A 27,248-nucleotide genomic window follows, 5' to 3' on the forward strand; every position below is an offset into this window, starting at 1 on the left:
AATATAAGAAAAAAACATGATATTGGTCTTGGCATTATTTTCTTAGACACGACATTAAATGCATGTGCAACAAAGAAAAGAACAGAAAAATTGAACTACACTAGACTTCAATATCTCTGCACATTAAATACAGCATTCAATAGAGTGATAAGGTCTCCTAGAAAATGGGTGAAAATATTTGCAAATTGGCCAGGCGTGGTGGCTCACACCTGTAATCCCAGTACTTTGGGAGGCCGAGGCGGGTGGATCATGAGGTCAGAAGATCGAGACCATCTTGGCTAACACGGTGAAACCCCGTTACTAAAAATACAAAAAAATTAGCCAGGCATGGTGGCAGGGGCCTGTAGTCCCAGCTACTCGGGAGGCGGAGGCAGGAGAATGGCGTGAACCCAGGAGGCAGAGCTTGCAGTGAGCTGAGATCACGCCACTGCACTCCAGCCTGGGCGACAGAGCCAGACTCTGTCTCAAAAAAAAAAAAAAAAAAAAAAGAAAAAGAAAAAGAAAATATTTGCAAATCACATGTGATACATATTCAGAATACATAAACAATTCTTAAAACCAAATAAAGAGCAGCATGGTGGCTCATGCCTGTAATCCCAACACTTTGGGAGGCCAAGGCAGGTGGATCACGAGGTCAGTAGTTGGAGACCAGCCTGGCTAACATGGTGAAACCCTGTCTGTACTAAAAATACAAAAATTAGCCAGGCGTGGTGGCACCTGCCTGTAATCTCAGCTACTCGGGAGGCTGAGGCATGAGAATTGCTTGAACCCGGGAGGCGGAGGTTGCAGTAAGCTGAGATCGTGCCACTGCACTCCAGCCTGGGCAACAGAGTGAGACTGTGTCTCGAAAACAAACAAACAAACAAAAAGAATAAAGTTGAATAACTTGATTTAGAAATGAACAAATAATTGAAGTAAATTTTCATTAAAAATGATACAAAAATGGAAAAAGCATTTGAAAAAACACACTAAATTAATATTTGTAGAGAAATGCATAATAATTACAATAAAAAACAATCACCTAGGCCGGGCACTGTGGCTCACGCCAATAATCCCAGCACTTTGGGAGGCCGAGGTGGGTGGATCACAAGGTCAGGAGATCAAGACCATCCTGGCTAACACAGTGAAACCCCCTCTCTAATAAAAATCCAAAAAATTAGCCGGGCATGGTGGCAGGCGCCTGTAGTCCCAGCTACTCAGGAGGCTGAGGCAGGAGAACGGCATGAACCCGGGAGGTGGAGGTTGCAGCAAGCCGAGATTGTGCCACTGCACTCCAGCCTGTGCAACGGAGCGAGACTCCATCTCAAAAAAAACAAAAAACAAAAAACAAAAACAAAACAAAAAAACAATCACCTCACACCAATTAGAATGGGCATCATCAATTTTTTTTTAAAACACCAAATCTGTTGTTAATGCAATAAAAATAAACCCCATGTTAATTGTTGGTGGAAAACAAGAATGCAGCCATTATTTTAAAATTTTATAAATGTTTCTCAAGTAATTATAAATAAAATTATGGGCTGGGTGCAGTGGCTCACGCCTGTAATCTCAACACTTTAGGAAGCCAAGGCAAGCAGATCACTTGAGATCAGGATTTCGAGACCAGCCTGGCCAAAATGGTGAAACTTTGTCTCTACTAAAATAAAAAACTTAGCCAGGCATGGTGGTGAGTGCCTGTAATTCCAGCTACTCAGAAGGCTGAGGCACAAGAATCATTTGAATCCAGGAGGCAGAGGTTGCAGTGACCTGGTATTGTGTCACAGCACTCCAGCCTGGGTGACAGAACCAGACTCCGTCTCAAAAATAAAATAAAACTATCATCAACTACAGCAATCCCATTTATGAATCTATATCCAAACTATGCAACCCAGGACCTGAAAAACGTATTTGAACATCTACGTTTATTTTACCAGTATTCACAAAAGCTGGAAGGCTGAAGTAACTTAGATGTCCCTTGACTTACAAACATATCAAAAAATGTAACATACACAAAATGGAATTTTATTCAGCTTTAAAATAGAAAATCTTGTGACATTTTAGATAAACTTTGAGAATATTTTATCACCTGAAATAATCCAGTAACAAAATGATGGAGACTGGATGATTCCACTTATAAGATATCTTAAGTAGTCACACTCATAAAATCCAAAATGGAAGGGTGTCTGTCAAGGGATAAAGAGAAGGTAAAATGGGCAGTTGTTACTTAATTGGTATTAAATTTTAGTTTCACAAGATGTAAAATTTCTGAAAGTCTTTTGCATAACAATGTGAGTATACTTAACACGCCTGAAATGAACAGCTTTTTTGGGGGGACAGAGTCTCACTCTGTCACCTGAGCTGGAGAGTGCAGTGGCACAATTATCACTCACTATAGCCTCAAACTCCTAGGCTCAAGTAATTCTCCCCTCTAAATCTCCCAAAAAGCTGGGACCACAGGTGGACAAGACCATGCCTGGCTATTAAAAAAAAAAAAAAAAAAAAAAAAATTTGTAGTTGAATCTCCATATGTTTTCCCAGGCTGGTCTCAAACTTTCACGCTCAAGTAATCCTCCTGTCTTGGCCTCCCAAAATCCTGAGATTACACATGGAAGCCACCATGATGCCTGGCCCTGAAATGCACACTTGAATAGATTTAAGATGGTAAATTTTATGTTATGAGTTTTTACAACAATTAATTTTTAAAAAACTGAGAAAAATACAGAATTATAAATCTTTTCAAAAATTATCTTCAGGCCGGATGCGGTGGCTGCTGCTTGTAATCCTAGCACTTTGGGAGGATGAGGCGGGCAGATTGCCTGAGCTGAGGAGTTTGAGATCACCCTGGGCAACATGGTGAAACCCCATCTCTCCTAAAAATACAACAAAATATCCGGGCGTGGTGGCGGCCACCTGTAATCCTAGCCACTGAGGAGACTGAGGCAGGAGAATCGCTTGAGCCTAAAAGGTGGAGGTTGCAGTGAGTCAAGATCCCTCCACTGCACTCCAACCTGGGCAACAGAGCAAGACACAATCTCCAAAAACGGAAAAAAAAAATTACCCTGAAACCACAAGTGTTTCTCTCACACAAGGAAATATATATTCATTATAAAACTCATGGTAAAAAGACTATTTCCATGATTACTCACTTACACAAAATAAAACAACCATTGAAAATCAGCTAAGAATGAATATAAACAAGATAAGCCATAACCAAAATAGAGGTCATATTTGTAAATAAAACACATACGTACATAATCTGATTGTGACAGACATGTGCCTGATTTATCTATTAAACCCCACATTGACTTAAAGTGTACAAACAATTGCAAAATGTCTTAAATTATAATATGTAAGTAAAACAAAAAAATTACAATAAACTAATATTAAGGAACCTACACTGAAAAAACACACTAATACAGAACTACAAAACAATAATAAGAGACATGTTTACTCATAAAATCTGGTTTGTAATATTGGTGTAACATTAAGAAAGAATTTGTCTAGATAACTGCAATATTTGACTGTGTATTCATGGAAGACAGGTATTTTGAATTAGTGCCATCCACTGTATGGCAGTAAAATTTCAGAGGAAATGCAGCATAACCATGAATAGAAGATTGTAATGAGAAATTTTCAATAAGCATTTTTTTTTTTTTTTTTAGATGGAGTCTAGCTCTGTCACCCAGGCTAAAGTGCAGAGGTGTGATCTCGGCTCACCGCAACCTCTGCCTCCCAGGTTCAAGTGATTCTCCTGCCTCAGCCTCCTACTAGCTGGGATTACAGGCATGCGACACCATGCGCAGCTAATTTTTGTATTTTTAGTAGAGACAGTGTTTCACCATGTTGGCCAGGCTGGTCTCGAACTCCTGGCCTCGTGATCTGCCCGCCTCAGCCTCCCAAAGTGCTGGGATTACAGGCGTGAGCCACCACATCCTGCTCAATAAGCATTTAAAGAAACTATACATAATTTTGATATTTTAAATATATGCTGCTCTTACACAAATGAAACTGCTGTAATCCAACTGTGGAAGCAAAGAACACCCTTACATTGCTAAATAAAGAAATATACATATACATTGTAAAATATAGTTAGAGCCTCTGCTTATATAAAAGAAATATTCAGGCTGGGCGTGGTGGATCGCACCTGTAATCCCAGCACATTGGGAGGCCGAGGTGGGTGGACCACTTGAGATCAGGAGTTCAAGACTAGCCTGGCCAACATGGTGAAACCCTATCTTTACTAAAAATACAACAAAATTAGCTGGGTGTGGTGGTGCATGCCTGTAATCCCAGCTACTTGGGAGGCTGAGGAAGGAGAATCACTTCAACCTGGGAGACAGAGGTTGCAGTAAGCCAAGATTGTACTGCTGCACTCCAGCCTGGGTGCAGAGTGAGACTTGGTCTCAAATAATAATAATAATAATAATAATAAATAATAATGTTATTATTAAGATATAGGCTAAAGAAAGTAAATGAAAATCCTATAATTCCTCTTTACCTACAGCAAACTTAAATGTATAAGTAACTATTTTAGTAAATATGGAGTGCCTACTAATTATCTAATTTACTTCCAGCATAACTTATAAATTCTAGCATACTGTTCTAAATGTCTGAATCTAAAATTACAGATAAACATGAAATAGAAAATAAAAAATAAAAATGTATATGAAGAGTTATATCAGTAAAATGGAAATACAAAAGATGCCCTATTTTTTTATGCCCCAACAGCAAAAAGATTTATCAGCCATCCCTGACAAAAATTCCTTTATCAGAGAGCCAGGCATCGTGGCTCACACCTGTAATGACAGCTACATGGTACATTCACATTGGAGAACTGCTTCAGGACAGGATTTCAAGACCAGCCTGGGTTATGTAGCAAGACCCCATGTCAAAAATAAGTGTTTTTAAGAGAGCTCTGAGATCCAGGGAGGGAGTTGTGAAACTGCTAAACCCCAGACTGAGGAGTGTTCTCTTCAGAAAGCAGACCCTCATTCAGGTGGCAAACTGCAAGATTCCTGTTCTTGGCTACATACCAAGAAATGGCCCACCCAACTTGGTCCCACTGAGAATTCTGAACTTACTCTGTAACCATCCCAAACTCCTCCCAGTCACAGTCTGGGAGAGGTCCTGCTCTTCCAGAGGCCTGGAGGAAGGAAGACACGCATTTACAGCCATGCAGGCAGGCCTGCAGACCTTGCCCTTTACTGTGGTCCCTAAAGCAGTTCAATGACTCAGTTCTAGTTTCCTTAGCCACAGTTCGTAGCCAGTTCCGCCTACATAGAAACCCATACAGTGACCTGGAAAAATGCTCTCTGGTACTCAGTGAAAGCCATACTCATCCATATCCTGATATAAGGCCCACCATATGCAGACCAAACTGCAAAAACCTGCCCTAGTGTCTGCCCTACAGACCAAAGTCCTGAAGGATATTCAATCTGTCCAAAAATAAAACGGGAATTACAACAGCCCAAGCCCGTTGTAACAAGCCAGTAAAGGTGGGCCCTAGTGCAGGCCCAGCAGCCTTGTGACCAAGCTACACCCCTCTCTGCTACAAACCCAGAGGGCATCCCATCACCTGGGGGCCAACAAAAGATCTTTACCTCCTGAAACCAGGTTGTAAAAACTTGAAGAGGAGTTTGCTCCTTCAAAATCACAAGCACCAATGCAAAACTATATTGTGTCATTGTCAGTACTTCTATTTTAACATAGCATTGAAAGTATGTGGCAAAAGAATTAGTTTAAAATATGAAAAAAAAATGCCATTGAAGACAAATAAGTAAAAAGTTGCTGGTTGTAGATCATATGATCTAATATATTAAAAAACAAACAGTACATTAAAACCTGTCAATACTGATAAATATACTCAGTAAATTACCAAAATATAAAATTAACATACAAGTATAAATTATGGTTCCATATACTTAAAACAAATTATCTGATAAAATAACGAAAACAATCTTTACAATAGCATTACAATAATAAACTTCTGAGAACAAATTTAACCAAAGAGGTAAAAAATTTTTACAATGTAAGATATCAATAAAAAAATGAGATGATACAAATCAATTTAAAAATATTTTATTTATATGGATTCAAAAAATAAATTTTGTTAAAGTGCCATGTTATCCAAAGTGATCTACAAATTCAATAAACTCCGTATCAAAATTCCAGTGACACTTTTGTCATAGTAATAAAAAATACAATTCTAAAATTTACATGAAACTACAATAAACTTTGAATAGCCAAAGCAATCTTGAGGAAAAAGAACAAAGTAGAGGGACATAATATTTCATAATTTCAAACTATATTTTAAAACTATAATAAAAACAGAATGGAATATGCAGAAAAATGAACAAAAAAACACAATGGAACAGAAACCACTACTCACACATTTCAGATACGATGCAAAAAGAGAACTTAAAATATAGTTTAACATAGAGTTTCTCAAAATTATGCAGATATTTGCGTGTCCTTAAAAACAACAAAAAAGCAGTCAGATTGTGCAGTCTTTTATATGCCATGAAAAGGACGTTGGCTCTCACTGTGAACTTGAAGAAAGATCACCAAAGGGAAAGTAGACTTCTTAGAGAATTTAAAAACATAAGACAAAAGATGTCTTATGTGAGAGCAAAATAAAAAACTCAGGCTTTCCAGAAACTATTTCCTTTGGAATACAGATTTCCAAATCACATTTAAAGGAGTGGCCTTCTCCTTGGCCTTTGACCTCTCATCTGTGCCATCTGTGTATTCACGCTCACCTACCTGAATGTTTGGCTACCACCATCTCATGTCTCTTCATATTCCAGGGCTCTTTTCCTTGCTCCAGACAGGTAATCAGGTCTGGCTTAGAGATAGCAATACCTGTTTTATTAAAAATAAATAACATGACTCTTGCTCATATTCTCCAATTACCAACCTAGTAATGTGCTCAGTAAAGAGAATGTAATAGAATATTCTAGTAAATTAATCCCAAAATGCTAATATATAACAGAAAATTCTAAATATTTAGAAAATATTTTAAATTTGTAAATTCTTAATTTCACTACTCAGTACTATTGATTCAAAATAATTGGTGTTGGGAGTTAGATTTAGGTGTGGGCAACAACATTTTATGCCAATAAATTTCTGGAATTACCACTAATCTAGAGTGAAGAATACATATCAGCTCAGGAATGTGGAAAGTTCAGGTCAAGATGAAACATCTTAAAGAAATTATTTTCTACACTGACAAATCTAAAAGATTCTTTTGAAAACAGGAATCTGAAACTCATTTATCCAAAGCATAAATTACCAAAAAACATTCTACCCCCCAAAAAAATGAAACCTTTAGGATATATTAGGAACTGTGCATTGAAGTTATTCTCACCCAAGAAAACCAGGTTTCTGTAGTTCTCTAACATCACATGCTATATAAATTCTGCTGTGCACAGTGTCCAGGCATTGCCACTCCTCCAAAGAGAATTCTATGGCCACATCCATAAATGTCAATGGTCCCTGAAAAACACACACACACAAACACACACACACATTAACCAAGTAGCCATGGGCAGAATTTTAAATTTGACTCAAGGTAAAATAAGACAGTAAAGAAAACTGATAATGTCTTACAGAAGTGACTGAAATTATTCATAAAATAATTTTTCTTTTTGAGACGGAGTCTTACTCTGTTGCCCAGGCTGGAGTGCAATGGTGCAATCTCGGCTCACTCAACCTCTGCCTCCCATGTTCAAGCAATTCTGCCTCAGCGTCCCGAGTAGCTGGGATTACAGGTGCCCACCACCAAGTCCAGTTAATTTTTTGTATTTTTAGTAGAGACGGGGCTTCACTATGTTGGCCAGGCTGGTCTCGAACTCCTGACCTCGTGATCCACCCGCCTCGGCCTCCCAAAGTGCTGGGATTACAGGCGTGAGCCACTATGCCCAGCCCATAAAATAATTTTTAACAGAAATATTTTCTAATGTACTTCTTGCCCTGAGAAAAGAAAGTGGCATAAGATCCACAGAATCAGCATACACATGGTACTCTTCTGGATGATAAAGTAAAAAATTAAGGGCATAAACACAAACATGTCCATTTCTGAGTGCTATATGTGCATCATACAGAATAAGTTGTGTGTATTTTTCAGATGGAAAAGGCACGTTGAGTTAAAAGGTACCTCTCAAGTTTTAATGTGTATAATAAACTCGAGATCTGGTTAATGCCAGATTATTTTTTCAGAAGATCTGGACTAAAGTCTGATATTCTAAATTTCTAACAAGCTCACCACTAATTTCAATGTTTTTGGCCCAAAAAGAATATTTTGTCAAATATCCAGTAAGTGGAAGAGCCTGTGATTTTCCCAGTTTTTCTGGCCTGTAAACAAAGATGAGAGCCTTGATTTTCCAAAGACAGATATATGCAAAGAAAACCTAAGATAGAAAGGCAGCTGCCAGATTAAATGTGATGGTTTATCCACATCAGCAGCATAAAGATACTTAATAATGCAGAGAAAAATAAGTAACTCTATAGTAAAGAAATCTGTCCAAGAGCTCTTTAACCAAGTGAATCATTAACATCAACTGCACTAAGACAAATTTTTATGAGGTGTTGATGCACACAGAAAACAGAGCATCACTGCTGCAATACTGCCCCCAAAAGTAAATTGTAGTCTGAATGTAACCATAAAAAAAAAATCATTTGTATGCAAACTTCAAGATACAGGTAATTCATGTTCTGTAATTTTTAATAGTGATTTTAAGTAGTCTTTCTTTAGCACCTTAAAGAGCAGGGATCTCCTAATAATTTTTTTCAGAACTTTCTGGGTAATAAGTGCCATTCTGTTTAAAACAGCATTTTATTAATCGTGTTCTGCATAGAGCCAATGAAGAACACAGATGAAACTTCAAGATTACATGTTCTCCTTCTTTACTAAGGACCCAGCTTTCCCCCAATAGACATCTTGAGTATTCACATCTTTCCATATTCAACAGCCACAAATGGAACATTTTTAATGTTGCAGGTTATAAATTCATGAGAATTCTGCATGGCCTGTAAGACGGCATGATGTAGAGAATGTAGGGAAGGCTCTGGTATGCAGGAAAAAACATTTTTTTTCAGAGACCCTTGACTATCACAAGAATTTTTAAAAGTAGTTAAAACAAACATATTAGGGAGAAACAACACAATTAGAGAAGTAAAGGTTTACAGGTACTAAACGCATGGCATTCCAGGAGGAAGAGTGGACACAGCTCTCGATTTGAGACATGTTAAGCTAAAAAAAAAAAGGCCATTTTTTTTCCCCTTTCTCCTTCTTCTCTGGTATTCCTTCTCAGATGAGATTCTCTGGACAAATTACACCTGCATCTTCAGTTTATGCCTTTAAAGGTGTCAGCACCACCTGTTTACCTGCTACCACCACAGTCACACTTGGCCAAAGAACCAAGACCTACAGAAAAAGTTCACTCATTTCTTTCCTTTATAACAGAAGAGACTCAGGAACAATAAGCTGCTCTATGGAGATAATAATACAAGTTTCTCCTTTCCTGTCCTCAGGTGCTCTTCTCTGCCACAGACACCAGCAATTTCTACTACAGTAATGGAAATATGGGCCACACTGCTCTGTCCCTGCCAAATCCAAATAGAACCAGCCCTGTGACCACCCTTTAGTGAAAATGTAAAACTTAACTCTCAGGCTGGGCACAGCGGCTCACACCTGTAATCCCAACACTCTGGGAGACAAAGACTGCTGGATTACTTGAGGCCAGGATTTCAAGACCATCCTGGCCAACATGGCAAAACCCCTTCTCTAGAAAAATGCAAAAAAAAATTAGCCGGGCATGGTGGTGAATACCTGTAGTCCCAGGTACTCAAAAGGCTGAAGCAGGAGAATCACTTGAACCCAGGAGGTGAAGGCTGAATTGAGCCAAGATCATGCCACTGCATTCTAGACTGGGTCTCAAAAAAAAAAAATCCACTTAACTCTCATGAGTGTATCTTGAACCCCTCATACTTGATTCTGTCCTCACCTGAGAGTCACAGGAGGAACTTAATTAAAACAACATGAATGCTTCCACCCAGAATAATAAACAGAACATGTGGAAAGGGTACAAGTAAAAAGATTACTGCAAATTGGCCACGTAATCCTAATTAGAAGTCTGGGCTAATAACCATTTAGCTAAGCACTGCCTCTCAAGCTTTAATGAGTTTATACATCACTTGGTGATTTTGGACTCACCCTATGAAATGTGATACTGCAGGTTTGGAAAGGGTTCATGAATGGGAGTTTTAAACAAGTCTCCTGTCAAAGCTGATGTTGCTCCCTTTGGGCTCATTATTAGCATCAGTTAGAGAAAGCAGACACAGCAGAGTTCCTTACACTCAGCACTCTTGTCAAAATATAAATACTTCTAGGACAAATAAAGACAATCAATTTTCATATTTTTTGCTGGCTCTTTTAAGTTTACAGAACAAACAGAAGGCAGCTATGTCTGAATAAGTCTGCATTTGAAAAACAGGCCGGACACTTTGGGGGGCCGAAACGGGTGGATCACTTGAGGTCAGGAGTTCAAGACCAGCCTGGCCAACATGGTGAAACCCTGTCTCTAATAAAAATACAAAAATTAGTTGGGCATGGTGGTGGGTGCCTGTAATCCCAGCTACTCAGGAGGCCGAGGTAGGAGAATCACTTGAACCCAGGAGGAAGAGGTTGCAGCAAGTCGAGATCCCACCACTGCACTCCAACCTAGACGACAAAAGCAACACTCTGTCTCAAGAAAAAAGAAAAGAAAAACAACATTTTCACATGTACTAATGCAGTGTTTATTAAGCAGGTACTATGTGCTGAAGGGAATGTTACAGAGCACTTTGCTGGGAATAACATGTTACATGATTTAATCCTCACAGCACCTTGGGAGCTGGTATTAAGTGTTTAATAATTCCCAGGATTTAGAAAAAGGGCCCAGCATTTTTATTTCTTTTGTTTCTCTGTCATTGATTTTTTTAAAAAAATGTATAGAATAAAAGCTAAATATAGACAGAGGAGAGGGATTCAGAAAGAACAACTTTAATGCAGCTTAGAGAAATTTTTATTGTGTTTATATTTACTTTTTTCTGACTTGCAGAGCAACAACATCTGCAAGAATAGAAAACAGGTTGGTAAATGGAATGTCTCTGCAAGCACTGGTTTTAATTAAAAAATTAAAAATTAAGACCCTAAAATACATACTTTATTTTTTCCATTTATCTGCTTTTAGGTTTCAGAATATGGTGAGCACTGGCTCTAGAAAGGCTGCAGGATTCACCACCCAGTACTCTCATCTCTTCTAATCAGTTTTGTAAGACAAGACTCCAGGGTGGGGCCAGACCTAAATAAGGCCTCCAAAAACAGTAAATTTGAACAAGGCTGGGGCAGGGAGTGCACCCTATGTAGAATTCTGCTCTCTACACCACTGGGGTATTTCCTGTTCTGTTTTTGCTAAGCTTACCTAAAAGAAAATTAAATCCCACAGTTTGTGAACTTTTAATCTTTTTTAGTCACTGCCCTGTCAATTTTATAACATATACTAATAAGCAATTTAAACAAATCTCTTAGGGTTTTCTAGGGTAATTTTATTGGAAGCCAAATAAGTATTCTTAGCAAGGCATAAGAAACAGAAATACTAATAACAACTATTGTGTCCATAAATATCCATTGAAATGACCTCGTAAGTTACAAAAATATAAAGTGGCCCAAATAAAGTACACTTTTTTGCCCACATCTATTTATTATGCCAACCATATGATGCTTAATTCAACCATGTATTCAGTTGCTAGTCAAGACTAACAGTTCCTGGATGGTAGGGACCATGACTGCTTCATCTATTTTTCTAAAGGCCATAGGAAATGCAAGCAATTAGTTTATCCGTTTGGGTCTCCAGACCACCTCCTTGTTTTTCACCCAAGTACCAGGAAACTGAAGAAATTCTCATCTGGATACCAACCAAAGACATCTCTTGTATGAGGGGAGGAACAAACACAGGATGACTCATTTCTCTTACACTGAGACAGAAGCAGAATTAACCACTCTTGTCAGCCTGACACAGTTCATCCCTGGACATCCTCAAATGTCTCAGAGATGCCTAGGTGATTGTGAGAGGATTCCCAGTGACCCTAGGCTGATTGCTTAAGGATAAGCCAAGCAGGAGAGGGACAGGCTGATTCTAAATAAAAAATGAAACTGCCCTAGTGGAGCTCCAGAACCTGGATCACCTGTCTTGATTGGCTAGCTCTTGTGTAAAATGAAAGAAAAGAATACTCTACTTCAGTATCACATTTTATGGGTAGGTATAGCTGTGGTCATGGCTGTGGATACGTTGTGACCTTGATCTGTCACTCCTAAGATGCTTGTTTACACTTACAGATTCTGCCATCAGATTCTATTTACACAAGAGCATCTTACATTACTGTAGCAGATCACTGAACAACATCTGAAAAGCTCAAAGAGCCATACTCCCAAAGGGAAGCTTTAAGATGTCTATGTTGACATCTCACAATGCAGAAAATGCCTCCTGTTGGTTTTCTGTACACTCTCAATCCAAAGTCTGACCCTGCTTTGTAAATCTCAGGCAGAGATTTACACCTTCTGTGTAGATTCTAGATTGAATCAACCTGGCTCTGCATTCTTGAGTGTTACAGGAGGCAGAGTACAACTAAAGGAGAGATCCCCTCATAGAGGCTGCTCTAGCACATTCTAAGTGATATGTCTACCTAAAATGAAAGAGCTGAGGCAACATGAATATAAGTAGACAGTTCATTTGGAACAAGTTTGAGAATTGTAACCTGGGAGCAAAGATTCAAGTTGCCTGAAATCTACGCTTTGATTAGCAGCAGTTGTAAGTGGATTTGTAAAGGCAAAAAGAGGGACAGAGTGCCCAGACCAGCTCGGTTGTGGAGACCCTAACCCGGGGCACTAGAGGAATTAAAGAAACACACGCAGAAATATAGAGGGGTGAAGTGGGAAATCAGGGGTCTCACAGCCTTCAGAGCTGAGAGCCCTGAACAGAGACTTACCCACGTATTCATTAACAGCAAGCCAGTCATTAGCATTGTTTCTATAGGTATTAGATTAACTAAAAGTATCCCTTATGGGAAATGAAGGGATGGGCTGAAACAAAGGGATGGTTTTGGCTAGTTATCTGCAGCAGAAGCATGTCCTTAAGTCACAGATCGCTCATGCTATTGTTTGTGGTTTAAGAACGCCTTTAAGCGGTTTTCCGCCCTGGGCGGGCCAGGTGTGCCTTGCCCTCATTCCAGTAAACCCACAACCTTCCGGCATGAGCTTTATGGCCATCATGAACATGTCACAGTGCTGCAGAGATTTTGTTTATGGCCAGTTTTTGGGGCCAGTTTATGGCCAGATTTTGGGGAGCCTGTTCCCAACAACATAGAGTGGGCTGATAAAAGGTTGTCAGAAATTCTTATTTACAAAAAATAACATTACTAATTGGATATACATTGTTAAGCTATAGGGTGTGGGTTATAGTGTCCAGTGTGTCATTATTAGTTTAATTTATAGCTACTTGTAGAAATAGCAAGCAGTTTCAAGAAATAAATACATAGCTCAAAGAAGGGAGAAAGACATAATTGTGGTCTCATTTTAATGTCTCTTTGAGCCCTGTAACTAAAAGAATTTGCATTTCTCAAATAAATGTTTGTTTGTTTGTTTTCCCCAAATCTCAATACCTAGATTCAGAGTTTGGAGCTGCAAATTTAGGTCTTGGATGGGTGGAGTAGCAGCAGGTGTCATCTGCACATTGTGAGCATTTTAAGAGGAGGAGGAAAGGGAAAGGGGAGATTCTCATGCCTGCATGTCTACTCAGTGCACATGCTACTCTGATTGGGTTTCTGGGCCCCATTGTCTCTGAATCAGTTTCTGGTCTAAAGAGTCATTGAAAGAGGTAAAATGGTTGACTGCTGTCCTATGAAGTATTTAGAAATCAGGTCTAGCCTCTCTAAATGTTAACTCTAGAGGACTATAGATACAAAATAGGCAGAGACACAATTCTGCCTGCATATTTAAGGACAGCATGCACTTTGCAGCACAATCGTGAGTTGACTGGAAGCCTGAGAAAGGCCCTTCTAGATTAAAGCTTGGTTGGCACCTTGTATGTTTATATTACATGTGGTTATTCTAGACAGTGAATGGAAAATATAATTAAAAGAAAAATGTTCTCCAGCACCAGAATAACTCCACAATGACAGAACAGAAAGAAAGCTGTTTTATTACACAATTAAACCAAATGTGACATGCATCACAGTCAATCTGTTTAAGAGATTGCAAAGACAGAAAGATGGTCACCATAATTAATCCACAAGTAGAAGAATTTACAGCACCATGTCATATGTAGTTCATCCTAAATTCACCTGGTAATTGGGGAGGCCATCCATGTGTTGTTAATTGGCTATAATCAATGACAAAATAAACTTTTCACATCTTCATGACAAGAGGTAATTTTGCAACTTGAAGCCAGGTGCCTGCTGAAGGTAGGCTCTCACTCTCCTACAGAAATGGTTGAAGAGGGTGTATCTTTACGGCTACTTACTTCATGGCTATGCTACTCCCTGAGCACTGGGCTACAGCACTCCTGCTTGCCCTCTCCTAGTGGCTGGTGTCCTCTCTTGACTTTTACCATCTTCCCTTGAGACACAGCCCACAGCACAGGGCTCACAGCTGGCAGATTACATCTTATATGAACCCCAATTGCCACAGCAGCACTCCAGTGCCACACTGGAGTGAGGCCTGAACTGCAGGAGGAGGCTGCAGGCCTCCTGGGTAGAACTGCACCTTCACAATAATGGAAATAGGAGCACTGTTTCAGCCTCAGTTTTTTTTTTTTTTTTTTTTTTTTGAGACAGAGTCTTGCTCTGTCGCCCAGGCTGGAGTGCAGTGGCACGATCTCGGCTCACTGCAACCTCCACTTTCCGGGTTCAAGCAATTCTCCTGCCTCAGCCTCCTGAGTAGCTGAGATTACAGGCGCCTGCCACCATGCCCAGCTAATTTTTTTTGTACTTTTAGTGGAGACAGGGTTTCACCATGTTGGTCAGGCTGGTCTCGAACCCCTGACCTCGTGATCCACCCACCTCGGCCTCCCAAAGTGCTGGGATTATAGGTGTGAGCCACCGCGCCCGGCCATCAGTTTCTATTTATAGTGGTGACATGGAAAAAATACTGCTGGATTTTCAGCATGAGTCCAGATAGGGATAGCTCCAAGAGTTCTCCTGTGACAGCCCACCTCATTCACAGACACCATGGGACAGTAATAGGGCCTCAAAGAATTCTTTTTAAACACCCAAAGTGCACCGCTACTCTCGACATGAGAAACATGGGTGTTATGAAGAAAAGGGGCAGATTCTCAGCAGAATTTAATAGGCTTCTCTTCCATCTCTGCTGCTCTCTCATCTCCTAGCCATTAAATGAGAGGATCTATACTGGAATGCCTCTGACAGTTTTCACCAGAACATTTTCTTTTGAGACAGAGTCTCACTCTGTCACCCAGGCTGGAGTGCAGTGGCACGATCTCAGCTCACTAAAGCCTCTGCCTCCTGAGTTCATGTGAGTCTTGTGCCTCAGCCTCTGGAGTAGCTGGGATTACAGGCATGTGCCACCACACCTGGCTTATTTTATATTTTTAGTAGAGACGGGGTTTCACCATGTTGGCCAGGCTGGTCTTGAACTCCTGACTGCAAATGATCCACCCACCTCCGCCTCTCCCTGTAGCAGGACAAGCTGCAGACAAAAACCCCTCAGACACTGAGTTAAAGAAGGAAGGGCTTTATTCAGCCAGGAGCTTAAGCAAGACTCACATCTCCAACAACTGAGCTCCCCGAGTAAGCAATTCCTGTCCCTTTTAAGGGCTCACAACTTCAAGGGGGTCCACGTGAGAAGGTGGTGATCAATTGAGCAAGCAGGGAGTACGTGACTGGGGGCTGCATGCACCAGTAATTAGAACGGAACAGAACAAAACAGGGATTTTCACAGTGCTTTTCTATACAATCTCCGTAATCTATAGATAACATAGCCCATTAGGTCAGGGGTCGATCTTTAACTACTAGGCCCACGGTGTGGCGCCGGGCTGTCTGCCTATGGATTTCATTTCTGCCTTTTAGTTTTCACTTCTTTCTTTGGAGGCAGAAATTGGGCATAAGACAGTATGAGGGGTGGTCTCCTCCCTTATCCCCACCAGAACTTTTTAATGAAGAATTGGAATATGACTTTGTTAATATAGTGGAATATATTTGAGCTTGCATCATGACTAACTGAAGAGCTATTATGGTTTGTGGGTGGCCACATCACTCTTGTTTATTTTTCCTGTAACAGCAGCATTCCAATTTAGTGAAATGAAAGACACTGAAGTTATGCTTACCTATAATTATCTTTATTGGATAAATTAGTAACCATGTTATACTAATGTCTACTGTAATAATTTGATAGTAACTTTTTTGAATATTAGATATAAATACCTAGGTATAATTTTAATGTACTATTTATAATGTACATAGGATTTTTAAAAATTGTCTGTAACCATAATCCAATTAAAACACTTTATATTCCAAATGTATGAATATAAAAATATTGAAATGACTAAGGGATTCATTCAAAGCAAATATTGTGGTGTTATAGTCACACTACTGTATAAAATACTGCTTAATTTATATGAATGCAGTTTGTCTACAAACACTGCACATAACTATGCTAATTGTTCTGAAGTAATAAGCAGAAACCAAAGCACAACCACAGACTCCACTGTTCAGTTCATACACTGAACCTCGATTTTGCAATGTAAGTACTTCAGCCTGTAAATATAAAATAATTACCTTGGATAATCTGTTTTCTGTCAAAGGAGCTTACTTGGTATTTTTTAGTCTTCATCATTCTGTATTGCTAAATGTAATCCTATCTTTGTGCTCAACTTTAGTGTGCTCTTAAAATGAGCTTTAAACAAATCTGTGTCTACCTTAAAAGATACCTTTGCCAAAGCAAAAACAAAGCAATGAATCTGAGGTCCTAGATAAAGACAATCCTGAGTCAAAAACAATGACAAAAGGTTTATTTAGCTGTTAATATGATTTACATATCTTTCAAACAACAAAGAAAAAAATCCACATATAATTTAAGTGCTTTAAAGAAAAAGAAATTAATAAAATATCCTCCCTTATTTTCATGTAGGAGAATAAACCCTCTTATTTCTAATTCATATTTTCTCCTACAGTGAGATATTGAGAAGTACACAATTGTTATGTAAGAGGGCAGTAGGGAAAAATAGTCACTCATACCATTGTCTGGCTAAGTGAATCTGCATTTTTTTTTTTTTTTTTTTTTTACATAAGACAAAACGAGGCAGGGGAACAATCAGATATGCATTTGTGTCTGTTGGGCAGGGGGGTGACTGTATCTGTAAAGATAAGCTATCAGTTTACATTTTAACAGAAACACCTTAGGGTAAAGATCTTGCTCACTAGAAATTTTCCTGTGGGCAAAAGATGGGGAAAGTATATAGCTTTTCTTCTTGTAGCTGTCTTATTTAGGAACTGAGGACTAAGCTCTGAATTTTTTATCTTGCCCAAATTTCTATCTAACGGTTTGTAGGGGGTCATGCCCTACAAACCATAAATTCTCATCAGATGGGTTTTATTTGACCCTACAGATCGTGACTTACTTTCCAATCTGACTCTGGCATAACATTATGAGACAAGAAAAAAAAAATCAAAATATTTAACACCAAAATATATTTTCTTGCCATGCCTTGAAATTGCCCTGCAAAAGTCTCTTGTGGGAAAAATGTACATTCTATAGACAATCCCCTTTCCCCTTTTGTTTTCCTTCCTTACATTCCAGATCCAGGAGATAATCAACTAAGAGCCAGGCACCTTTTTAAGTCCAGTAAGAAGAAACATTTTACAACCTGCTGTCTCTGAAGTCTGCTATCTGAGATTCCTCTGCACAATAAAACTTGGTCTCCACAATCCTTTATCTTAACCTGAACATTTTCTTTCTATTGATCCTAGGTCTTCAGATACACTCAACCAATTGTCAACCAGAAAATGTGTAAATTTACCTATAGCCCGGAAGCCGCCACTTTGAGTTGTTCTGCCTTTCGGACAAATCCATGTATTTCTAAAATGTATCTCATTGATGTCTTATGTCTCCCTAAAATATATAAAACCAAGCTGTACCCCGACCACCTTGGCCTTATCACAGGACCTCCAGAGGGCTGTGTCACAGGCCATGGTCACTCATATTTGGCTCAGAATAAATCTCTTAAAAATATTTTACAGAGTTTGACTCTTTTCGTCAACAGAGCCAAAAGAGGAAGGCAGGTTTGTGTGACCCTGTTCCCAGCTTAACTTTTCTGTTTGGCTTAATGAGTTTTGGGTCCCAAGATTTAATTTCCTTTCACAGGTGCACATGAATAAGGCAAGTTCTTAGAGATTTATGAAGAGACTTAGATTCTGATACAATAGTGGGAGACTACAACACCCCACAGACCCTATTAGACACATTATTGAGGCAGCAAATTAAAAAAGATATTAGGAACTAAACTCAATACTTGACCAAATAGTCCTACTAGAAATCTACAGAACTCTCCATCTAAAAACAACATAATACATATTCTTCTCAGCACCATGTGGCACATACTCTAAAATTGACCACGCAATCCAAAATAAAACAATCCTCAGCAATTTCAAACATCCCAAAATTATACCAACCACATACTCAGACCGCAGATTGATTAAAATATAATTCAATACAAGGAAAACCACTTGAAACCATACAATTACATGGAAATTAAACAACCTGTACCTGAATAACTTTTGGGTATATAATAATATTAAGGTAAAATCAAAAAGCTCTTTGAAACAAATGAGAACAAAGTACAGCATATCAGAATCTATGCAACACAGCTAACGCAGTGTTAACAGAAAAATGTATAGCACTAAATGCTCCCATAAAAAAGTTAAAAAGATCTCAATTTAACAACCTAACATTATGAATAAAATAAGGAGAGAAGCAAGGGGAAACAAACCCCTAAGCTAGCGGAAGGCAAAAAATAACAAGAGCTGTACTGAAGGAGATTTAGACATAAAAAACTATGCAACAGATCAAGAAATCCAGGAGTTATATCTATTAAAAAAAATTAATAAGCTAAATAATCCACTAGCTAGATTAATGAAGATTCAAATAAATACAATTAGAAATGACAAAAGGGACATTACCACTGACCCCAGAAAAATACAAATAACTGTTGAAGTCTACTATGAACACTTCTATGCACACAAACTAGAAAATCTAAAAGAAATAGTAAATTCCTGAAAAATACATCCTCCCAGGACTGAACAAAAAAGAAATTGAATCTCTGAATAGAACAATAACAAACTACAGAACTCAATTAGTAATAAATAGCCTAGCAACCAAAAAAAGCCCAGGACCAGAGACATCCACAGCTAAATTCTACAAGATGCATAAAACAAAGAGCTGGTACCATTCTTTCTAAAACTATTCCAAAAAATTGAGAAGAAGACAATCCCTCCTTCAACTCGTTAGATAAGAACAGCATCATTCAGATACCAAAACCTGACACAGATATAAAAAGAAAACTTTATGCAAATATCCTTGAGGACCATTGATATGCAAAAATCTTCAACAAAATACTGGCAAATTAAATTCAGCAGCACACCAAAAAGTTAATCAGTTATGATCAAGTAGGCTTTTTCTCTGGGATATGAGGTTGGTTCAACATACATAAATTAATAAATGTGATTCATTACATTAACAAAAATAAAGATAAAAACCACAAGATTATCTTAATAGATGCAGGAGCTTTCAAAAAAATTTTAACATCTTTCATGTTAAAAACCTTCAACAAACCAGGCATTGAAGGTAGATATTTCAAAATAACGAGTTATCCAAGACAAATCCACAACCAACGTACTGAATGGACACAAACTGGAAGCATTTCTCCAGGAAAACTGGCACAAGACAAGGATGCCTTCTCTTACCACTCCTATTCAACATAGAATTGGTAGTCCACACCAGTTAATAAGGCAAGTGACAAAAATAAAAGGTATTCAATAGAAGAGAAAAAGTCAAACTATCCCTGTTTGCAGACAACATAATTCTATATCTAGAGAACCCACAGAAAAGTTCTTCTGTCTTCCACAGAAACGTTCTTTAAACTGAAGAACTGAAGCAAAATTTCAGAATACAAAATAAATGTACAAAAATTAGTAGGATCCCTGTACATCAGCAGCATCCAAGCCAAAAGCCAAATCAAAAACACAATCCCAGGCTGGGCCTGGTGGCTCACACGTGAAATCCCAGCACTTTGGGAGGCCGAGGTGGGTGGATCACCTGACACCTGAGGTCAGGAGTTCAAGACCAGCCTGACTAATATGGTGAAACCCCGTCTCTACTAAATACAAAAAATTAGCCAGGCGTGGTGGCACAGGCCTATAGTCCCAGCTACTTGGCAGGCCAAGGCAGGACAAGCGTTTGAACCCAGGAGGTTGAGGTTGCAGTGAGCCAAGATTGTGCCACTGCACTCCAGCCTGGGCAACAAGAGCGAAACTCCATCTCAAAAAACAATTAAACAACTGAAGCAAAATTTCAGAATACAAAATAAATGTACAAAAATTAGTAGGATCCCTGTACATCAGCAGCATCCAAGCCAAAAGCCAAATCAAAAACACAATCCCAGGCTGGGCCTGGTGGCTCACACGTGAAATCCCAGCACTTTGGGAGGCCGAGGTGGGTGGATCACCTGACACCTGAGGTCAGGAGTTCAAGACCAGCCTGACTAGCATGGTGAAACCCCGTCTCTACTAAATACAAAAAATTAGCCAGGCGTGGTGGCACAGGCCTATAGTCCCAGCTACTTGGCAGGCCAAGGCAGGACAAGCGTTTGAACCCAGGAGGTTGAGGTTGCAGTGAGCCAAGATTGTGCCACTGCACTCCAGCCTGGGCAACAAGAGCGAAACTCCATCTCAAAAAACAATTAAACAAACAAAAATAAAAACACAATTCCATTCACAATTGCCACAAAAATAATAAAACATCCAGGAATACAGCTAACCAGGCAAGTGAAAGATCTCTACAAGAATTACAAAACACTGCTTAAATAAGTCAGATATGATACAAATATATTGAAAATTATTTTATGCTCATGGATAGAAAAGATCAATATCAGCTAGGTGGCGTGGCTCACGCCTGTAATCCCAGCACTTTGGGAGGCAAAGGCGGGCAGATCACCTGAGGTTGGGAATTCAAGACCAGCCTGAACATGGAGAAACCCCGTCTTTACTAAAAATATAAAATTAGCTGGGCATGGTGGTGCATGTCTGTAATCCCAGCTACTCAGGAGGCTGAGGCAGGAGAAATCACTTGAATCCAGAGGCAGAGGTTGCGGTGAGCCGAGATCATGCCACTGCACTCCAGCCTGGGCAACAAGAGCAAAACTCTATCTCAAAAAAACAAAAACAAAAGATCAATATCATTAAAATGGCCATACTGCCCGAAGAAATTTACAGATCTAATGTCATTCTTATCAAGCTACCAAAAACATTCTTAACAGAACTAAAAAAACTATTTTAAAATTCATATGAAACCAACAAAGAGCCTGAATAGCCAAGGCAATTCTAAGCAAAAAGAACAAAGCTGGACATTACATTATCCAACCTGAAACTATTCTACAAGACTGTAACCAAAGCAGCATGGTAGTGATTAAAAAAAAAAAAAAAAAAAAACGCTCATAGAACAATGCAACAGAATAGAGCCAAGAAATAATGCCACACATCTACAACTATCTGACCATCTGATCTTCAACAAAGCTGACAAGAGCAATGTAGGAAGAATTTCCTTTTTTTTTTTTTTTTGAGACGGAGTTTCGCTCTTGTTGCCCAGGCTGGAGTGCAATGGCTCAATCTCGGCTCACCGCAACCTCCACCTCCAGGTACAAGCGTTTCTCCTGCCTCAGCCTCCTGAGTAGCTGGGATTACAGGCATGGGCCACCATGTCCGACTATTTTTTTTGTAGGGTTTCTCCATGTTGGTCAGGCTGGTCTCAAACTCCCAACCTCAGGTGATCCACCCGCCTTGGCCTCCCAAAGAGCTGAGATTACAGGTGTAAGCCACCATGCCCAGCCAGAATTCCCTATTTAATAAAATGGTACTGGAATAACTAGCTAGCACTATGTATAAGATTTTCTTTTTTGTATTTAAAAAAATAGCCGAATTTTTCTTCAGTGGTCAAATAAAATACTTCTTAATCAAAATATAGTTAAGTTTATCTCCTTCCCACAGCTCCTGAACTTTGAGCTACTCAGTCTCAGCCAACATACAACCCCATTTTATGTTTCTCCTAAAAACTTGCTGACTTCAGGGTAAAACATTTTCTAATCTAAAATCTGATGTGGGCTGAGCGTGGTGGCTCACACCTGTTATCCCAGCATTTTGAGAGGCTGAGAAGAGCAGATCACCTGAGGTCAGGAGTTCAAGACCAGCCTGGCCAATATGGCAAAACCCCATTTCTACTAAAAATACAAAAATTAGCCCGGCATGGTGGTGGGTGGCTGCAATCCCAGCTTCTCAGGAGGCTGTGACATGAAAGTCACTTGAACCCAGGAGGCAGAGGTTGCAGTGAGGTGATATCCAGCCACTGCACTCCAGCCTGGGCAACAAAGTAAGACTCCGTCTCAAAAAAATAATTTAATTAAAAAATAAAATCTGATTTATACACCCTCCATTTGCCATTCCCCTCTCACCTTCTAATCTTTTTTGCTCCTCCCTAAGAAAGAAAGCCTTTATCTGCCTAAACTTTGCAATCCTTAAAGATTTTATAGTTGGTACTTCCTTCTGTTGCAGTATTTTAGAATTTTTTAAAAAATAAACCTAATTTTGTTTTATTTTACAAAGTCTAGAAACTGCCTCAAAACAATAACAACTTCATCCTGAGTACGACCCTCCCAATCCCCTTCCATCTTAATGTTTACTGCATCTGCCTGTGGGTCTCCAGTTTTCCAGGGCTCTGTAGCTTCTCTCAGTACAAAGGTTCTTCCATGGCTGGGGTGAGCAGGCTCCGACATCTGCAGGGGAGGCTTCCTAGAAACAACTAACTGGGCCTTTAATAACCTCCCTTCCCTTTGCAGGCTCAATATTAGCCTTAGCTTGGAGTCACTGGTGCAAGCTTTAATTTCCACATCGGAGTTGTTCAAATGGTTTTTGAAACTGAAAAATTCAGCAAAATTACTCAAACACAGTGTTTATATAAGGGAAGGAAATTTTAAAGCATTTACGTCACATATCTCAAATGCAAAAGTATGTATTCTTTTAAAACGATAAATAATTATTTTATTATATCCATTAAAAATGATGTAGTAAACAATTAGTCATATGAGAACACTTCTAGGATAGACGAAGTTTCATCTTAAAAAATTTAGCATTAACCTCAGAAATCAAGATGACTGGATACAGAAGAGAGGTATTCACTGAAATGTACCCTGAAAAAGGAGGAACTGATATTTTCATGAATCTGTATAACTCACCAATTATCTACCACATCTTCTTGTGGAAATGTATTCATTTTCTTTCTTTCTTTTTTCTTGAGATGGAGTCTCACTCTGTCGCCCAGGTTGGAGTGCAGCGGCACGATCTCAGCTCACTGCAACCTCTGCCTATGGGGTTCAAATGATTCTCCTACCTCAGCCTCCCAAATAGCTGGGATTTACAGGTGCCTACCACCATTCATGGCTAATTTCTAATTTTTGTATTTTTAGTAGAGATGGGGTTTCACCATGTTGGCCAGGCTGGTCTAGAACTCCTGACCTCAGGTGATCCCCCTGCCTTGGCCTCCTACGGTGCTGGGATTACAGGCATGAGCCACCGCACCCCGCGGGAAACGAATTCATTTTCTACAGCCAAAATGGAAGAGATATTTTCCCTATTCTTTTCCTTGGTAGCATTCTAAAAGCTAAGCCTTGGAATACTGTTGGACATCACCCAGCCATAAAAAAAAAGACCTGAGAAAATTCCTAAACTCACTCTAGGAATGAAAAAGGTAAATGAGAACACTTAACAAATAGAATATATGATTAGATTTTTTTTTCCAAAACCCATCTCTTTTATGCCCATTGTAATTATCCTCTTACCTTTTAGTCCTACTAATAAACTGCAAGTTACAATTAAAACACTGAAGTAAGTGAACAAATCTTTTCAGGGTGACAATCCCAGGGAGTGGCAGTGCTGATTAAAAAACAGATGTATCTCACTCACATGTCAAGTCAAGCCACCCAATCACTTGAGAGATTCTCCTACCCTATCCTGCTCACTTAAGTGCGAAATGACCACCCTCTCTGAAGACACTGCACTATGCCTCAGTGACTGCCCCCAGTGCATTTCACTTTGCCAGTTCTTGAACCATCTCACTGGGTAAGGTTTGATTTGTCTTTTGGGATACTATCATTTCTTTCACAAATCTTAAGAGAATCCAGTGGGCTGAAATTATTTCTGTGTTCTCCCCTCAATACCAGCATATGACTGACTGACCAGCAATGTCTCCGGAAACCGATGCTGGGTTGGTTTGAAGACAATCTTAACTTCTCAAAGGGTTTGCTTTTCAAAGGAAGAGTACACCAGGAGATTCCTCTCAGCCCCAGGGCATTCACCTGCTCCCTTGAGAGGCTACACTCCAACCTCAGGTTGTCCTCTGTCTCCCATTCCCAGATAACCAGAGTTCCATTCCGGGCCAGGAGCTGAAATTTACCAGAGATTCTAGCATACATAGCCACAGTGGATATCTTGATTTATCCCCAGAAAGTACTGAAACCCAGGACCAGGGAAAAAACTGAAGGGTGACTAAGGACACATTACCTTATGAAGTTTCCAAAGGGAAACGTTGACCCAAAAATATTCTGACAAGATCTCTGTGCCTAGGGAAGATTTAAAAAAAAAAAAGGCACAGAGATTTTTTACAATACAGTGTCAGGGGATGAGTCTTTGGTTTCTTCTCATGGGAAATATTTACAAACAGATAACAAATCTTTTTTAAAATGCCATCCATGCTTTGTCAAAAAATGATTAATTAAAATACACTATTTCAAATGTACACTAAAGGACAAATAGTTGATAATGTGAATTAGGAAGGGGAAGTTGGCATTTGAGAAAGTCAGAAGGAACTGGAAATTTAGTATTTTACTACAAGCCAGAGTTAGGCTGGAGGAATGGGAAATGGGGAGTGGGAGGAGTCTTGAGACCCTGCTTGGGACACATGTGAAAAATCCAGGGAAAGATCTGTCCCCTGTGGAGTGTGAAAATAATTAAGCGGCAGGCAATTAGACTGAGGTCGCTCCAGTCCCAGGGTTTCTGGTTTTAAAAAAAATCTAACTCAAATTCATTTTTTGTAAATTACTACCTTGTGAAAAATAAAATTCAGGTTTAACCAACTGTAAACTGCCAATTAACCTCTGATTACATGCCCAGGAAATTTCCTCCTTCATTGTACAAATTAAGAAACTACATAACTCTACTAACCAATTATTGAATTTGGTTTTATCACACACCTTATACAAGTGTTTCCTTCAAGCCCCTCCCACGGACCACTACTGCAAACCACAGCTGGGTGCTCTACAATTCCTGAATCACTGTTTGATTAAATTAATTTTTTGCGGTGACTTTCATAAATTTTAATAGGGGAAAAGAGGGACTGGGAAGCCCGCGGAGGAAACCTCTTCCCATTCATGAACCCAGCACCCCGAGTCAGGATTCTCCCCTGACGACCCTCCCGTCGTCCCTGCACAATCGCTGCGGGTGCAGAGCTGCTCAGAGAGTGCTCCAGGCCAGGGCACAGTCACTGCGTAGGGAAGAGACAGGACGCCTGGTCCCGGCTGTCAGCCCAGCTGCCATGCTATGGCTGAAGGGGACTGAGGGCCGAGCTGTGCCAAGAACTCGGGGCCGCGGATTTTGGAGCCGACTGCGGGAAGACCCGAGTACTGCCACAGCCACTTCCGACCGGTTCCAACCAGCCCCCTCCGCCTTCTCTCGGGATGTCGGACCCGGCACTCTCACCATTTCTAGGCTTCTGGGGCATCCTGGCGTCTTAGCTGTGAATCTCCCAATAACCAGATCACAGCGCCACAGAGGCTAGGCCTCTAGGAGCAAGAGGACACAGAAAAGGGAAGGCCAGACCTGGATCACCCGCTGCAGCGAGACAAAGACCACACCGAATCCCGGAAGCCGTCATGTCCGCTCCAGCTGGGTGCCTGATTGGACCGTTCCCAGCCCGGCGTCCCTGATTGGATAACGTTTAACAACCCGCCCCCTCAGGCCCTGAGTGACAGATGTGCTCAGGTGCTGGGCTGAAGGAAGACAGAGTGAAACCTAAGCTGAAGCGTTTTCAGAAAGGGCTTCTTCCCTGAGCTGAGCCAGGCCCAACCCAGAAGGCATTTGCATTTAACCTTGTGTATAAGTTCGTATGCATTTATAAATAACATATAGCTCTTCACATCTGAATATAACAATTATTTTTAAATTCCAGATTTTATAACCTTACTGGATTCTGGTCCTTTGAGCAGGCAGCCTGAGATTTTTTTCTTTTTTTGAGACAGTCTCACTCTCACCCAGGCTCAAGCACAGTGGCACGATTTCAGCTCACCCCAAACTCCGCATCCCGGGCTCAAGTGATTCTCCTGCCTTAGCCTCTTGAGTAGTTGAGATTACAGGCACCCGCCTCCATGCCCGGCTGCTTTTTGTATATTTAATAGAGACAGGGTTTTGCCATGTTGGTCAGGCTGGTCTCGAACTCCTGATCTCAGGTGATCCGCCTGCCTCGGCCTCCCAAAGTGCTGGGATTACAGGTCACATGTGAATTCCAAATTTTCTAGTAGTCAAACTTTAAGAAGAAGCAGGTGGAATTCACTCTAATTGAGATAGTCATTTAGGCTGGGCTCAGTGAGACCATTCTTGTGGCCTCAGCTGAGTTCCTTCAGACATGTATCATCAGCTGCTTGTTGACTAGGCAGCTGTGCTTCTGGGGGGTGAGCTTCTGCTTCTGAGGCTGTCAACAGAGGCAATTTGCTTCTCCTCCCCATACTATTTTATCTTCCATCTGGCTAACATGGGCTTTTTTCACGGAGATAGCAGCCTTCTGAAAGAAAAACAGAAGCATGCAAAACCATTTGAGCCTAGGCCTCAAACTAGCACACTGCACTGTTCACAGGTTTTTACTGCCCTGAGCAAATAAGGCCAGCCAGAACTAGGGTTTGGAA

The 27,248-nt window shown here is 40.0% G+C and overlaps 1 pseudogene; it reads right to left on the reverse strand.

Moving 5' to 3' along the window:
- LOC100433018 (zinc finger protein 85-like) overlaps nt 1-26,229 on the reverse strand; it is a 39,901-nt pseudogene extending 13,672 nt beyond the window's left edge.
- Between the last annotated feature and the right edge of the window lie 1,019 nt (nt 26,230-27,248).

The sequence above is a fragment of the Pongo abelii genome, chromosome 6 (assembly GCF_028885655.2).
Source record: "Pongo abelii isolate AG06213 chromosome 6, NHGRI_mPonAbe1-v2.0_pri, whole genome shotgun sequence".
Classification (NCBI taxonomy): Eukaryota; Metazoa; Chordata; class Mammalia; order Primates; family Hominidae; genus Pongo; species Pongo abelii.